The sequence below is a fragment of the Dendrobates tinctorius genome, unplaced genomic scaffold, assembly GCF_039654945.1.
Source record: "Dendrobates tinctorius isolate UK_male_01 unplaced genomic scaffold, ASM3965494v1 ptg000178l, whole genome shotgun sequence".
NCBI classification, from domain to species: Eukaryota; Metazoa; Chordata; class Amphibia; order Anura; family Dendrobatidae; genus Dendrobates; species Dendrobates tinctorius.
The window spans coordinates 701,074-714,943 of NW_027361845.1; the positions used below are offsets into that span (position 1 = coordinate 701,074).

Consider the following 13,870-nt stretch of genomic DNA (forward strand, 5'->3'; position numbering starts at 1 on the left):
TGTTTTTTTAATTCTATAGATTAAAATCTTATCAACAATACTTTGATGAGAAATATTATTGGGAATTGAGTTAAAAACATTAATAAATGTAATAAATGCCAGGAACACCTATCGCTTTGTTCATACCATTGTCATCTTTGAATTTGTAAGAAAATCAGGCTTATTACTAGAATCTAAACTTTAAACTGGAAATCCCTGAATCGGAACGTGAAGATCCTAATTCATCCTTGTTATTACTTTTCTAAACTGTGATTTAAAGTAGCAAATTTCAAGATGGTGTCTGTATATTTCCTCATGCACTTTACAAGTGAATTATGGGAGGAAGCAAGTTTTACAGCTGTCCTCATACACTGACGGTAGTGCACCTTACTCCTGGTCAGAATGATGCATGTTTAAATTATGTCACGTTCAAGTATCTCTTTCATCTTTTTAAAAGTTGATCGATGTTTGGGTTAAGATTGAAAACAGAAACTGCGTATTCTAACTGACAATAGATTATCATGATCTTGTTGCCACCTGTCAGGAAAGTGTTTGAAAAATTGCTTTTTTAATTCTACTGAATAAAATCTTTTCAACAATCGTTTGATGAGATATATCATTGGGAACTGAGTTCAAAACAGGAAATTTGTGGCAAGTCAGAAACACCTATTAATTTGTTCATACCATTGTCATCTTTGAATTTGTAAGAAAAAAGGGTTTATTACTATATTCTAAATTTTTAATTGGAAATCCCTGAATTTGAAAGTGAAGACCTTAATTCATCCTCGTTTATATCTTTTCCAAACTGTGATTATAAGTAGCAAATTTCAAGATGGTGTCTATATATTTTATCATGCACTTTTCATGTGAAGTATGGGAGCAACAACACTTTTCAACTGACCTCGTGGGGCAACGGTAGCGCGTCTAACTCCAGATCAGAAGGTTGCGTGTTCAAATCACGTCGGGGTCAATCAGCTCATTATGTCTTTTCATATCTTGATTGATGTTTTGGTTATTATTGAAAACAGTGACTGCGTAGTCCAACTGACAAAAGTTAACTCGACTTTGTTGCTACCAGGCTGCAGTGTTTAAGAAACTGCATTTTTAAGTTCTACAGATTATAATCGTTTCAAGGGGACTTTGATAAGAATTGTTATTGGGAATTGAGTTCCAAACATTAATAAATGTAATTAATGCCATAAGCACCTATTAATTTATTTTTACCATTGCCATCTTTGAATTTGTAAGAAAAGAGGGTTTATTACCAGATTCTTAATTTTTGACTGGAATTCACTGAATCTGATTGTGAAGATCTTAATTCAACTGTAGTGCTTCTGAATCCATATCAGAAAGTTGTGTATTCAAATCACGTCATGGTCAAGCAGCTCTTTCATATTTTTATAGCTTGATCTATGTTTGGGTTAAGATTGAAAACAGAAACTGGATAATCCAACTGAAAATAGATTAACACAACGTTGTTGACACAGGTCAGAACAGTTTTTAAAAAAGTGTTTTTTTAATTCTATAGATTAAAATCTTATCAACAATACTTTGATGAGAAATATTATTGGGAAATGAGTTAAAAACATTAATAAATGTAATAAATGCCAGGAACACCTATCGCTTTGTTCATACCATTGTCATCTTTGAATTTGTAAGAAAATCAGGCTTATTACTAGAATCTAAACTTTAAACTGGAAATCCCTGAATCGTAACGTGAAGATCCTAATTCTTCTTTGTTATTACTTTTCTAAACTGTGATTTAAAGTAGCAAATTTCAAGATGGTGTCTGTATATTTCCTCATGCACTTTACAAGTGAATTATGGGAGCAAGCAAGTTTTACAGCTGTCCTCATACACTGACGGTAGTGCGCCTTACTTCTCGTCAGAATGATGCATGTTTAAATTATGTCACGTTCAAGTATCTCTTTCATCTTTTTAAAAGTTGATCGATGTTTGGGTTAAGATTGAAAACAGAAACTGCGTATTCTAACTGACAATAGATTATCATGATCTTGTTGCCACCTGTCAGGAAAGTGTTTGAAAAATTGCTTTTTTAATTCTACTGAATAAAATCTTTTCAACAATCTTTGATGAGATATATCATTGGGAACTGAGTTCAAAACAGAAAATTTGTGGCAAGTCAGAAACACCTATTAATTTGTTCATACCATTGTCATCTTTGAATTTGTAAGAAAAAAGGGTTTATTACTATATTCTAAATTTTTAATTGGAAATCCCTGAATCTGAAAGTGAAGACCTTAATTCATCCTTGTTTATATCTTTTCCAAAGTGTGATTATAAGTAGCAAATTTCAAGATGGTGTCCATATATTTTATCATGCACTTTTCATGTGAAGTATGGGAGCAACAACACTTTTCAAATGACCTCGTGGTGCAACGGTAGCGCGTCTGACTCCAGATCAGAAGGTTGCGTGTTCAAATCACGTCAAGGTCAATCAGCTCTTTATGTCTTTTCATATATTGATTGAAGTTTGGGTTATTATTGAAAACAGCAACTGCGTAGTCCAACTTGAGAAAAGTTAACTCGACTTTGTTGCTACCAGGCTGCAGTGTTTAAGAAACTGCATTTTTTAGTTCTACAGATTATAATCGTTTCAAGAGGACTTTGATAAGAATTGTTATTGGGAATTGAGTTCCAAACATTAATAAATGTAATTAATGCCATAAGCACCTATTAATTTATTTTTACCATTGCCATCTTTGAATTTGTAAGAAAAGAGGGTTTATTACCAGATTCTTAATTTTTGACTGGAAATCACTGAATCTGATTGTGAAGATCTTAATTCAACTGTAGTGCTTCTGAATCCATATCAGAAAGTTGTGTATTCAAATCACGTCATGGTCAAGCAGCTCTTTCATATTTTTATAGCTTGATCGATGTTTGGGTTAAGATTGAAAACAGAAACTGGGTAATCCAACTGAAAATAGATTAACACAACGTTGTTGACACAGGTCAGAACAGTTTTTAAAAAAGTGTTTTTTTAATTCTATAGATTAAAATCTTATCAACAATACTTTGATGAGAAATATTATTGGGAATTGAGTTAAAAACATTAATAAATGTAATAAATACCAGGAACACCTATCGCTTTGTTCATACCATTGTCATCTTTGAATTTGTAAGAAAATCAGGCTTATTACTAGAATCTAAACTTTAAACTGGAAATCCCTGAATCGGAACGTGAAGATCCTAATTCATCCTTGTTATTACTTTTCTAAACTGTGATTAAAAGTAGCAAATTTCAAGATGGTGTCTGTATATTTCCTCATGCACTTTACAAGTGAATTATGGGAGCAAGCAAGTTTTACAGCTGTCCTCATACACTGACGGTAGTGCGCCTTACTCCTGGTCAGAATGATGCATGTTTAAATTATGTCACGTTCAAGTATCTCTTTCATCTTTTTAAAAGTTGATCGATGTTTGGGTTAAGATTGAAAACAGAAACTGCGTATTCTAACTGACAATAGATTATCATGATCTTGTTGCCACCTGTCAGGAAAGTGTTTGAAAAATTGCTTTTTTAATTCTACTGAATAAAATCTTTTCAACAATCCTTTGATGAGATATATCATTGGGAACTGAGTTCAAAACAGGAAATTTGTGGCAAGTCAGAAACACCTATTAATTTGTTCATACCATTGTCATCTTTGAATTTGTAAGAAAAAAGGGTTTATTACTATATTCTAAATTTTTAATTGGAAATCCCTGAATCTGAAAGTGAAGACCTTAATTCATCCTTGTTTATATCTTTTCCAAACTGTGATTATAAGTAGCAAATTTCAAGATGGTGTCCATATATTTTATCATGCACTTTTCATGTGAAGTATGGGAGCAACAACACTTTTCAACTGACCTCGTGGCGCAACGGTAGCGCGTCTAACTCCAGTTCAGAAGGTTGCGTGTTCAAATCACGTCGGGGTCAATCAGCTCATTATGTCTTTTCATATCTTGATTGATGTTTTGGTTATTATTGAAAACAGTGACTGCGTAGTCCAACTGACAAAAGTTAACTCGACTTTGTTGGTACCAGGCTGCAGTGTTTAAGAAACTGCATTTTTTAGTTCTACAGATTATAATCGTTTCAAGGGGACTTTGATAAGAATTGTTATTGGGAATTGAGTTCCAAACATTAATAAATGTAATTAATGCCATAAGCACCTATTAATTTATTTTTACCATTGCCATCTTTGAATTTGTAAGAAAAGAGGGTTTATTACCAGATTCTTAATTTTTGACTGGAATTCACTGAATCTGATTGTGAAGATCTTAATTCAACTGTAGTGCTTCTGAATCCATATCAGAAAGTTGTGTATTCAAATCACGTCATGGTCAAGCAGCTCTTTCATATTTTTATAGCTTGATCTATGTTTGGGTTAAGATTGAAAACAGAAACTGGATAATCCAACTGAAAATAGATTAACACAACGTTGTTGACACAGGTCAGAACAGTTTTTAAAAAAGTGTTTTTTTAATTCTATAGATTAAAATCTTATCAACAATACTTTGATGAGAAATATTATTGGGAAATGAGTTAAAAACATTAATAAATGTAATAAATGCCAGGAACACCTATCGCTTTGTTCATACCATTGTCATCTTTGAATTTGTAAGAAAATCAGGCTTATTACTAGAATCTAAACTTTAAACTGGAAATCCCTGAATCGTAACGTGAAGATCCTAATTCATCTTTGTTATTACTTTTCTAAACTGTGATTTAAAGTAGCAAATTTCAAGATGGCGTCTGTATATTTCCTCATGCACTTTACAAGTGAATTATGGGAGCAAGCAAGTTTTACAGCTGTCCTCATACACTGACGGTAGTGCGCCTTACTCCTGGTCAGAATGATGCATGTTTAAATTATGTCACGTTCAAGTATCTCTTTCATCTTTTTAAAAGTTGATCGATGTTTGGGTTAAGATTGAAAACAGAAACTGCGTATTCTAACTGACAATAGATTATCATGATCTTGTTGCCACCTGTCAGGAAAGTGTTTGAAAAATTGCTTTTTTAATTCTACTGAATAAAATCTTTTCAACAATCTTTGATGAGATATATCATTGGGAACTGAGTTCAAAACAGAAAATTTGTGGCAAGTCAGAAACACCTATTAATTTGTTCATACCATTGTCATCTTTGAATTTGTAAGAAAAAAGGGTTTATTACTATATTCTAAATTTTTAATTGGAAATCCCTGAATCTGAAAGTGAAGACCTTAATTCATCCTTGTTTATATCTTTTCCAAAGTGTGATTATAAGTAGCAAATTTCAAGATGGTGTCCATATATTTTATCATGCACTTTTCATGTGAAGTATGGGAGCAACAACACTTTTCAAATGACCTCGTGGTGCAACGGTAGCGCGTCTGACTCCAGATCAGAAGGATGCGTGTTCAAATCACGTCAAGGTCAATCAGCTCTTTATGTCTTTTCATATATTGATTGAAGTTTGGGTTATTATTGAAAACAGCAACTGCGTAGTCCAACTTGACAAAAGTTAACTCGACTTTGTTGCTACCAGGCTGCAGTGTTTAAGAAACTGCATTTTTTAGTTCTACAGATTATAATCGTTTCAAGAGGACTTTGATAAGAATTGCTATTGGGAATTGAGTTCCAAACATTAATAAATGTAATTAATGCCATAAGCACCTATTAATTTATTTTTACCATTGCCATCTTTGAATTTGTAAGAAAAGAGGGTTTATTACCAGATTCTTAATTTTTGACTGGAAATCACTGAATCTGATTGTGAAGATCTTAATTCAACTGTAGTGCTTCTGAATCCATATCAGAAAGTTGTGTATTTAAATCACGTCATGGTCAAGCAGCTCTTTCATATTTTTATAGCTTGATCGATGTTTGGGTTAAGATTGAAAACAGAAACTGGGTAATCCAACTGAAAATAGATTAACACAACGTTGTTGACACAGGTCAGAACAGTTTTTAAAAAAGTGTTTTTTTAATTCTATAGATTAAAATCTTATCAACAATACTTTGATGAGAAATATTATTGGGAATTGAGTTAAAAACATTAATAAATGTAATAAATACCAGGAACACCTATCGCTTTGTTCATACCATTGTCATCTTTGAATTTGTAAGAAAATCAGGCTTATTACTAGAATCTAAACTTTAAACTGGAAATCCCTGAATCGGAACGTGAAGATCCTAATTCATCCTTGTTATTACTTTTCTAAACTGTGATTAAAAGTAGCAAATTTCAAGATGGTGTCTGTATATTTCCTCATGCACTTTACAAGTGAATTATGGGAGCAAGCAAGTTTTACAGCTGTCCTCATACACTGACGGTAGTGCGCCTTACTCCTGGTCAGAATGATGCATGTTTAAATTATGTCACGTTCAATTATCTCTTTCATCTTTTTAAAAGTTGATCGATGTTTGGGTTAAGATTGAAAACAGAAACTGCGTATTCTAACTGACAATAGATTATCATGATCTTGTTGCCACCTGTCAGGAAAGTGTTTGAAAAATTGCTTTTTTAATTCTACTGAATAAAATCTTTTCAACAATCCTTTGATGAGATATATCATTGGGAACTGAGTTCAAAACAGGAAATTTGTGGCAAGTCAGAAACACCTATTAATTTGTTCATACCATTGTCATCTTTGAATTTGTAAGAAAAAAGGGTTTATTACTATATTCTAAATTTTTAATTGGAAATCCCTGAATCTGAAAGTGAAGACCTTAATTCATCCTTGTTTATATCTTTTCCAAAGTGTGATTATAAGTAGCAAATTTCAAGATGGTGTCCATATATTTTATCATGCACTTTTCATGTGAAGTATGGGAGCAACAACACTTTTCAAATGACCTCGTGGCGCAACGGTAGAGCGTCTGATTCCAGATCAGAAGGTTGCGTGTTCAAATCACGTCGGGGTCAGTCAGCTCTTTATGTCTTTTCATATCTTGATTGATGTTTGGGTTATTATTGAAAACAATAACTGCGTAGTCCAACTGACAAAAGTTAACTCGACTTTGTTGCTACCAGGCTGCAGTGTTTAAGAAACTGCATTTTTTAGTTCTACAGATTATAATCGTTTCAAGAGGACTTTGATAAGAATTGATATTGGGAATTGAGTTCCAAACATTAATAAATGTAATTAATGCCATAAGCACCTATTAATTTATTTTTACCATTGCCATCTATGAATTTGTAAGAAAAGAGGGTTTATTACCAGATTCTTAATTTTTGACTGGAAATCACTGAATCTGATTGTGAAGATCTTAATTCAACTGTAGTGCTTCTGAATCCATATCAGAAAGTTGTGTATTCAAATCACGTCATGGTCAAGCAGCTCTTTCATATTTTTATAGCTTGATCGATGTTTGGGTTAAGATTGAAAACAGAAACTGGGTAATCCAACTGAAAACAGATTAACAAAACGTTGTTGACACAGGTCAGAACAGTTTTTAAAAAAGTGTTTTTTTAATTCTTTAGATTAAAATCTTATCAACAATACTTTGATGAGAAATATTATTGGGAACTGAGTTAAAAACATTAATAAATGTAATAAATGCCAGGAACACCTATCGCTTTGTTCATACCATTGTCATCTTTGAATTTGTAAGAAAATCAGGCTTATTACTAGAATCTAAACTTTAAACTGGAAATCCCTGAATCGGAACGTGAAGATCCTAATTCATCCTTGTTATTACTTTTCTAAACTGTGATTTAAAGTAGCAAATTTCAAGATGGTGTCTGTATATTTCCTCATGCACTTTACAAGTGAATTATGGGAGCAAGCAAGTTTTACTGCTGTCCTCATACACTGACGGTAGTGCGCCTTACTCCTGGTCAGAATGATGCATGTTTAAATTATGTCACGTTCAAGTATCTCTTTCATCTTTTTAAAAGTTGATCGATGTTTGGGTTAAGATTGAAAACAGAAACTGCGTATTCTAACTGACAATAGATTATCATGATCTTGTTGCCACCTGTCAGGAAAGTGTTTGAAAAATTGCTTTTTTAATTCTACTGAATAAAATCTTTTCAACAATCCTTTGATGAGATATATCATTGGGAACTGAGTTCAAAACAGGAAATTTGTGGCAAGTCAGAAACACCTATTAATTTGTTCATACCATTGTCATCTTTGAATTTGTAAGAAAAAAGGGTTTATTACTATATTCTAAATTTTTAATTGGAAATCCCTGAATCTGAAAGTGAAGACCTTAATTCATCCTTGTTTATATCTTTTCCAAACTGTGATTATAAGTAGCAAATTTCAAGATGGTGTCCATATATTTTATCATGCACTTTTCATGTGAAGTATGGGAGCAACAACACTTTGCAAATGACCTCGTGGCGCAACGGTAGCGCGTCTGACTCCAGATCAGAGGGTTGCGTGTTCAAATCACATCGGGGTCAATCAGCTCTTTATGTCTTTTCATATCTTAATTGATGCTTGGGTTATTATTGAAAACAGCAACTGCGTAGTCCAACTTGACAAAAGTTAAATCGACTTTGTTGCTACCAGGCTGCAGTGTTTAAGAAACTGCATTTTTTAGTTCTACAGATTATAATCGTTTCAAGAGGACTTTGATAAGAATTATTATTGGGAATTGAGTTCCAAACATTAATAAATGTAATTAATGCAATAAGCACCTATTAATTTATTTTTACCATTGCCATCTTTGAATTTGTAAGAAAAGAGGGTTTATTACCAGATTCTTAATTTTTGACTGGAAATCACTGAATCTGATTGTGAAGATCTTAATTCAACTGTAGTGCTTCTGAATCCATATCAGAAAGTTGTGTATTCAAATCACGTCATGGTCAAGCAGCTCTTTCATATTTTTATAGCTTGATCGATGTTTGGGTTAAGATTGAAAACAGAAACTGGGTAATCCAACTGAAAACAGATTAACACAACGTTGTTGACACAGGTCAGAACAGTTTTTAAAAAAGTGTTTCTTTAATTCTATAGATTAAAATCTTATCAACAATACTTTGATGAGAAATATTATTGGGAATTGAGTTAAAAACATTAATAAATGTAATAAATGCCAGGAACACCTATCGCTTTGTTCATACCATTGTCATCTTTGAATTTGTAAGAAAATCAGGCTTATTACTAAAATCTAAACTTTAAACTGGAAATCCCTGAATCGGAACGTGAAGATCCTAATTCATCCTTGTTATTACTTTTCTAAACTGTGATTTAAAGTAGCAAATTTCAAGATGGTGTCTGTATATTTCCTCATGCACTTTACAAGTGAATTATGGGAGCAAGCAAGTTTTACAGCTGTCCTCATACACTGACGGTAGTGCGCCTTACTCCTGGTCAGAATGATGCATGTTTAAATTATGTCACGTTCAAGTATCTCTTTCATCTTTTTAAAAGTTGATCGATGTTTGGGTTAAGATTGAAAACAGAAACTGCGTATTCAAACTGACAATAGTTTATCATGATCTTGTTGCCACCTGTCAGGAAAGTGTTTGAAAAATTGCTTTTTTAATTCTACTGAATAAAATCTTTTCAACAATCCTTTGATGAGATATAACATTGGGAACTGAGTTCAAAACAGGAAATTTGTGGCAAGTCAGAAACACCTATTAATTTGTTCATACCATTGTCATCTTTGAATTTGTAAGAAAAAAGGGTTTATTACTATATTCTAAATTTTTAATTGGAAATCCCTGAATCTGAAAGTGAAGACCTTAATTCATCCTTGTTTATATCTTTTCCAAACTGTGATTATAAGTAGCAAATTTCAAGATGGTGTCCATATATTTTATCATGCACTTTTCATGTGAAGTATGGGAACAACAACACTTTTCAACTGACCTCGTGGCGCAACGGTAGCGCGTCTGACTCCAGATCAGAAGGTTGCGTGTTCAAATCACGTCGGGGTCAATCAGCTCTTTATGTCTTTTCATATCTTAATTGATGCTTGGGTTATTATTGAAAACAGCAACTGCGTAGTCCAACTTGACAAAAGTTAACTCGACTTTGTTGCTACCAGGATGCAGTGTTTAAGAAACTGCATTTTTTAGTTCTACAGATTATAATCGTTTCAAGAGGACTTTGATAAGAATTGTTATTGGGAATTGAGTTCCAAACATTAATAAATGTAATTTATGCCATAAGCACCTATTAATTTATTTTTACCATTGCCATCTTTGAATTTGTAAGAAAAGAGGGTTTATTACCAGATTCTTAATTTTTGACTGGAAATCACTGAATCTGATTGTGAAGATCTTAATTCAACTGTAGTGCTTCTGAATCCATATCAGAAAGTTGTGTATTCAAATCACGTCATGGTCAAGCAGCTCTTTCATATTTTTATAGCTTGATCGATGTTTGGGTTAAGATTGAAAACAGAAACTGGGTAATCCAACTGAAAATAGATTAACACAACGTTGTTGACACAGGTCAGAACAGTTTTTAAAAAAGTGTTTTTTTAATTCTATAGATTAAAATCTTATCAACAATACTTTGATGAGAAATATTATTGGGAATTGAGTTAAAAACATTAATAAATGTAATAAATGCCAGGAACACCTATCGCTTTGTTCATACCATTGTCATCTTTGAATTTGTAAGAAAATCAGGCTTATTACTAGAATCTAAACTTTAAACTGGAAATCCCTGAATCGGAACGTGAAGATCCTAATTCATCCTTGTTATTACTTTTCTAAACTGTGATTTAAAGTAGCAAATTTCAAGATGGTGTCTGTATATTTCCTCATGCACTTTACAAGTGAATTATGGGAGCAAGCAAGTTTTACTGCTGTCCTCATACACTGACGGTAGTGCGCCTTACTCCTGGTCAGAATGATGCATGTTTAAATTATGTCACATTCAAGTATCTCTTTCATCTTTTTAAAAGTTGATCGATGTTTGGGTTAAGATTGAAAACAGAAACTGCGTATTCTAACTGACAATAGATTATCATGATCTTGTTGCCACCTGTCAGGAAAGTGTTTGAAAAATTGCTTTTTTAATTCTACTGAATAAAATCTTTTCAACAATCCTTTGATGAGATATATCATTGGGAACTGAGTTCAAAACAGGAAATTTGTGGCAAGTCAGAAACACCTATTAATTTGTTCATACCATTGTCATCTTTGAATTTGTAAGAAAAAAGGGTTTATTACTACTGTATATTCTAAATTTTTAATTGGAAATCCCTGAATCTGAAAGTGAAGACCTTAATTCATCCTTGTTTATATCTTTTCCAAACTGTGATTATAAGTAGCAAATTTCAAGATAGTGTCCATATATTTTATCATGCACTTTTCATGTGAAGTATGGGAGCAACTACACTTTTCAACTGACGTCGTGGCGCAACGGTAGCGCGTCTGACTCGAGATCAGAAGGTTGCGTGTTCAAATCACGTCGGGGTCAATCAGCTCTTTATGTCTTTTCATATCTTAATGGATGCTTGGGTTATTATTGAAAACAGCAACTGCGTAGTCCAACTTGACAAAAGTTAACTCGACTTTGTTGCTACCAGGCTGCAGTGTTTAAGAAACTGCATTTTTTAGTTCTACAGATTATAATCGTTTCAAGAGGACTTTGATAAGAATTGTTATTGGGAATTGAGTTCCAAACATTAATAAATGTAATTAATGCCATAAGCACCTATTAATTTATTTTTACCATTGCCATCTTTGAATTTGTAAGAAAAGAGGGTTTATTACCAGATTCTTAATTTTTGACTGGAAATCACTGAATCTGATTGTGAAGATCTTAATTCAACTGTAGTGCTTCTGAATCCATATCAGAAAGTTGTGTATTCAAATCACGTCATGGTCAAGCAGCTCTTTCATATTTTTATAGCTTGATCGATGTTTGGGTTAAGATTGAAAACAGAAACTGGGTAATCCAACTGAAAACAGATTAACACAACGTTGTTGACACAGGTCAGAACAGTTTTTAAAAAAGTGTTTTTTTAATTCTATAGATTAAAATCTTATCAACAATACTTTGATGAGAAATATTATTGGGAATTGAGTTAAAAACATTAATAAATGTAATAAATGCCAGGAACACCTATCGCTTTGTTCATACCATTGTCATCTTTGAATTTGTAAGAAAATCAGGCTTATTACTAGAATCTAAACTTTAAACTGGAAAACCCTGAATCGGAACGTGAAGATCCTAATTCATCCTTTTTACTTTTCTAAACTGTGATTTAAAGTAGCACATTTCAAGATGGTGTCTGTATATTTCCTCATGCACTTTACAAGTGAATTATGGGAGCAAGCAAGTTTTACTGCTGTCCTCATACACTGACGGTAGTGCGCCTTACTCCTGGTCAGAATGATGCATGTTTAAATTATGTCACATTCAAGTATCTCTTTCATCTTTTTAAAAGTTGATCGATGTTTGGGTTAAGATTGAAAACAGAAACTGCGTATTCTAACTGACAATAGATTATCATGATCTTGTTGCCACCTGTCAGGAAAGTGTTTGAAAAATTGCTTTTTTAATTCTACTGAATAAAATCTTTTCAACAATCCTTTGATGAGATATATCATTGGGAACTGAGTTCAAAACAGGAAATTTGTGGCAAGTCAGAAACACCTATTAATTTGTTCATACCATTGCCATCTTTGAATTTGTAAGAAAAAAGGGTTTATTACTACAGTATATTCTAAATTTTTAATTGGAAATCCCTGAATCTGAAAGTGAAGACCTTAATTCATCCTTGTTTATATCTTTTCCAAACTGTGATTATAAGTAGCAAATTTCAAGATGGTGTCCATATATTTTATCATGCACTTTTCATGTGAAGTATGGGAGCAACAACACTTTTCAACTGATCTCGTGGCGCAACGGTAGCGCATCTGACTCCAGATCAGAAGGTTGCGTGTTCAAACCACGTCGGGGTCAATCAGCTCTTTATGTCTTTTCATATCTTAATTGATGCTTGGGTTATTATTGAAAACAGCAACTGCGTAGTCCAACTTGAGAAAAGTTAACTCGACTTTGTTGCTACCAGGCTGCAGTGTTTAAGAAACTGCATTTTTTAGTTCTACAGATTATAATCGTTTCAAGAGGACTTTGATAAGAATTGTTATTGGGAATTGAGTTCCAAACATTAATAAATGTAATTAATGCCATAAGCACCTATTAATTTATTTCTACCATTGCCATCTTTGAATTTGTAAGAAAAGAGGGTTTATTACCAGATTCTTAATTTTTGACTGGAAATCACTGAATCTAATTGTGAAGATCTTAATTCAACTGTAGTGCTTCTGAATCCATATCAGAAAGTTGTGTATTCAAATCACGTCATGGTCAAGCAGCTCTTTCATATTTTTATAGCTTGATCGATGTTTGGGTTAAGATTGAAAACAGAAACTGGGTAATCCAACTGAAAATAGATTAACACAACGTTGTTGACACAGGTCAGAACAGTTTTTAAAAAAGTGTTTTTTTAATTCTATAGATTAAAATCTTATCAAAAATACTTTGATGAGAAATATTATTGGGAATTGAGTTAAAAACATTAATAAATGTAATAAATGCCAGGAACACCTATCGCTTTGTTCATACCATTGTCATCTTTGAATTTGTAAGAAAATCAGGCTTATTACTAGAATCTAAACTTTAAACTGGAAATCCCTGAATCGGAACGTGAAGATCCTAATTCATCCTTGTTATTACTTTTCTAAACTGTGATTTAAAGTAGTAAATTTCAAGATGGTGTCTGTATATTTCCTCATGCACTTTACAAGTGAATTATGGGAGCAAGCAAGTTTTACTGCTGTCCTCATACACTGACGGTAGTGCGCCTTACTCCTGGTCAGAATGATGCATGTTTAAATTATGTCACATTCAAGTATCTCTTTCATCTTTTTAAAAGTTGATCGATGTTTGGGTTAAGATTGAAAACA

At 32.7% G+C, this 13,870-nt stretch overlaps 9 non-coding genes across 9 annotated transcripts; all 9 read left to right on the plus strand.

Moving 5' to 3' along the window:
• The first annotated feature begins 877 nt into the window (after nt 1-877).
• On the plus strand, nt 878-949 carry TRNAW-CCA (transfer RNA tryptophan (anticodon CCA)). The gene has a single exon. It is a non-coding gene; the product is annotated as a tRNA-Trp (tRNA).
• Nucleotides 950-2,364: 1,415 nt separating this feature from the next.
• Nucleotides 2,365-2,436, plus strand: TRNAW-CCA (transfer RNA tryptophan (anticodon CCA)). The gene has a single exon. It is a non-coding gene; the product is annotated as a tRNA-Trp (tRNA).
• Nucleotides 2,437-3,853: 1,417 nt separating this feature from the next.
• Nucleotides 3,854-3,925, plus strand: TRNAW-CCA (transfer RNA tryptophan (anticodon CCA)). The gene has a single exon. It is a non-coding gene; the product is annotated as a tRNA-Trp (tRNA).
• A 1,415-nt stretch (nt 3,926-5,340) lies between these two features.
• Nucleotides 5,341-5,412, plus strand: TRNAW-CCA (transfer RNA tryptophan (anticodon CCA)). Its single transcript has one exon. It is a non-coding gene; the product is annotated as a tRNA-Trp (tRNA).
• A 1,417-nt stretch (nt 5,413-6,829) lies between these two features.
• TRNAW-CCA (transfer RNA tryptophan (anticodon CCA)) lies at nt 6,830-6,901 on the plus strand. Its single transcript has one exon. It is a non-coding gene; the product is annotated as a tRNA-Trp (tRNA).
• A 1,416-nt stretch (nt 6,902-8,317) lies between these two features.
• On the plus strand, nt 8,318-8,389 carry TRNAW-CCA (transfer RNA tryptophan (anticodon CCA)). Its single transcript has one exon. It is a non-coding gene; the product is annotated as a tRNA-Trp (tRNA).
• Nucleotides 8,390-9,806: 1,417 nt separating this feature from the next.
• Nucleotides 9,807-9,878, plus strand: TRNAW-CCA (transfer RNA tryptophan (anticodon CCA)). The gene has a single exon. It is a non-coding gene; the product is annotated as a tRNA-Trp (tRNA).
• Nucleotides 9,879-11,300: 1,422 nt separating this feature from the next.
• On the plus strand, nt 11,301-11,372 carry TRNAS-CGA (transfer RNA serine (anticodon CGA)). The gene has a single exon. It is a non-coding gene; the product is annotated as a tRNA-Ser (tRNA).
• Nucleotides 11,373-12,791: 1,419 nt separating this feature from the next.
• Nucleotides 12,792-12,863, plus strand: TRNAW-CCA (transfer RNA tryptophan (anticodon CCA)). The gene has a single exon. It is a non-coding gene; the product is annotated as a tRNA-Trp (tRNA).
• The last annotated feature ends 1,007 nt before the right edge of the window (nt 12,864-13,870 follow it).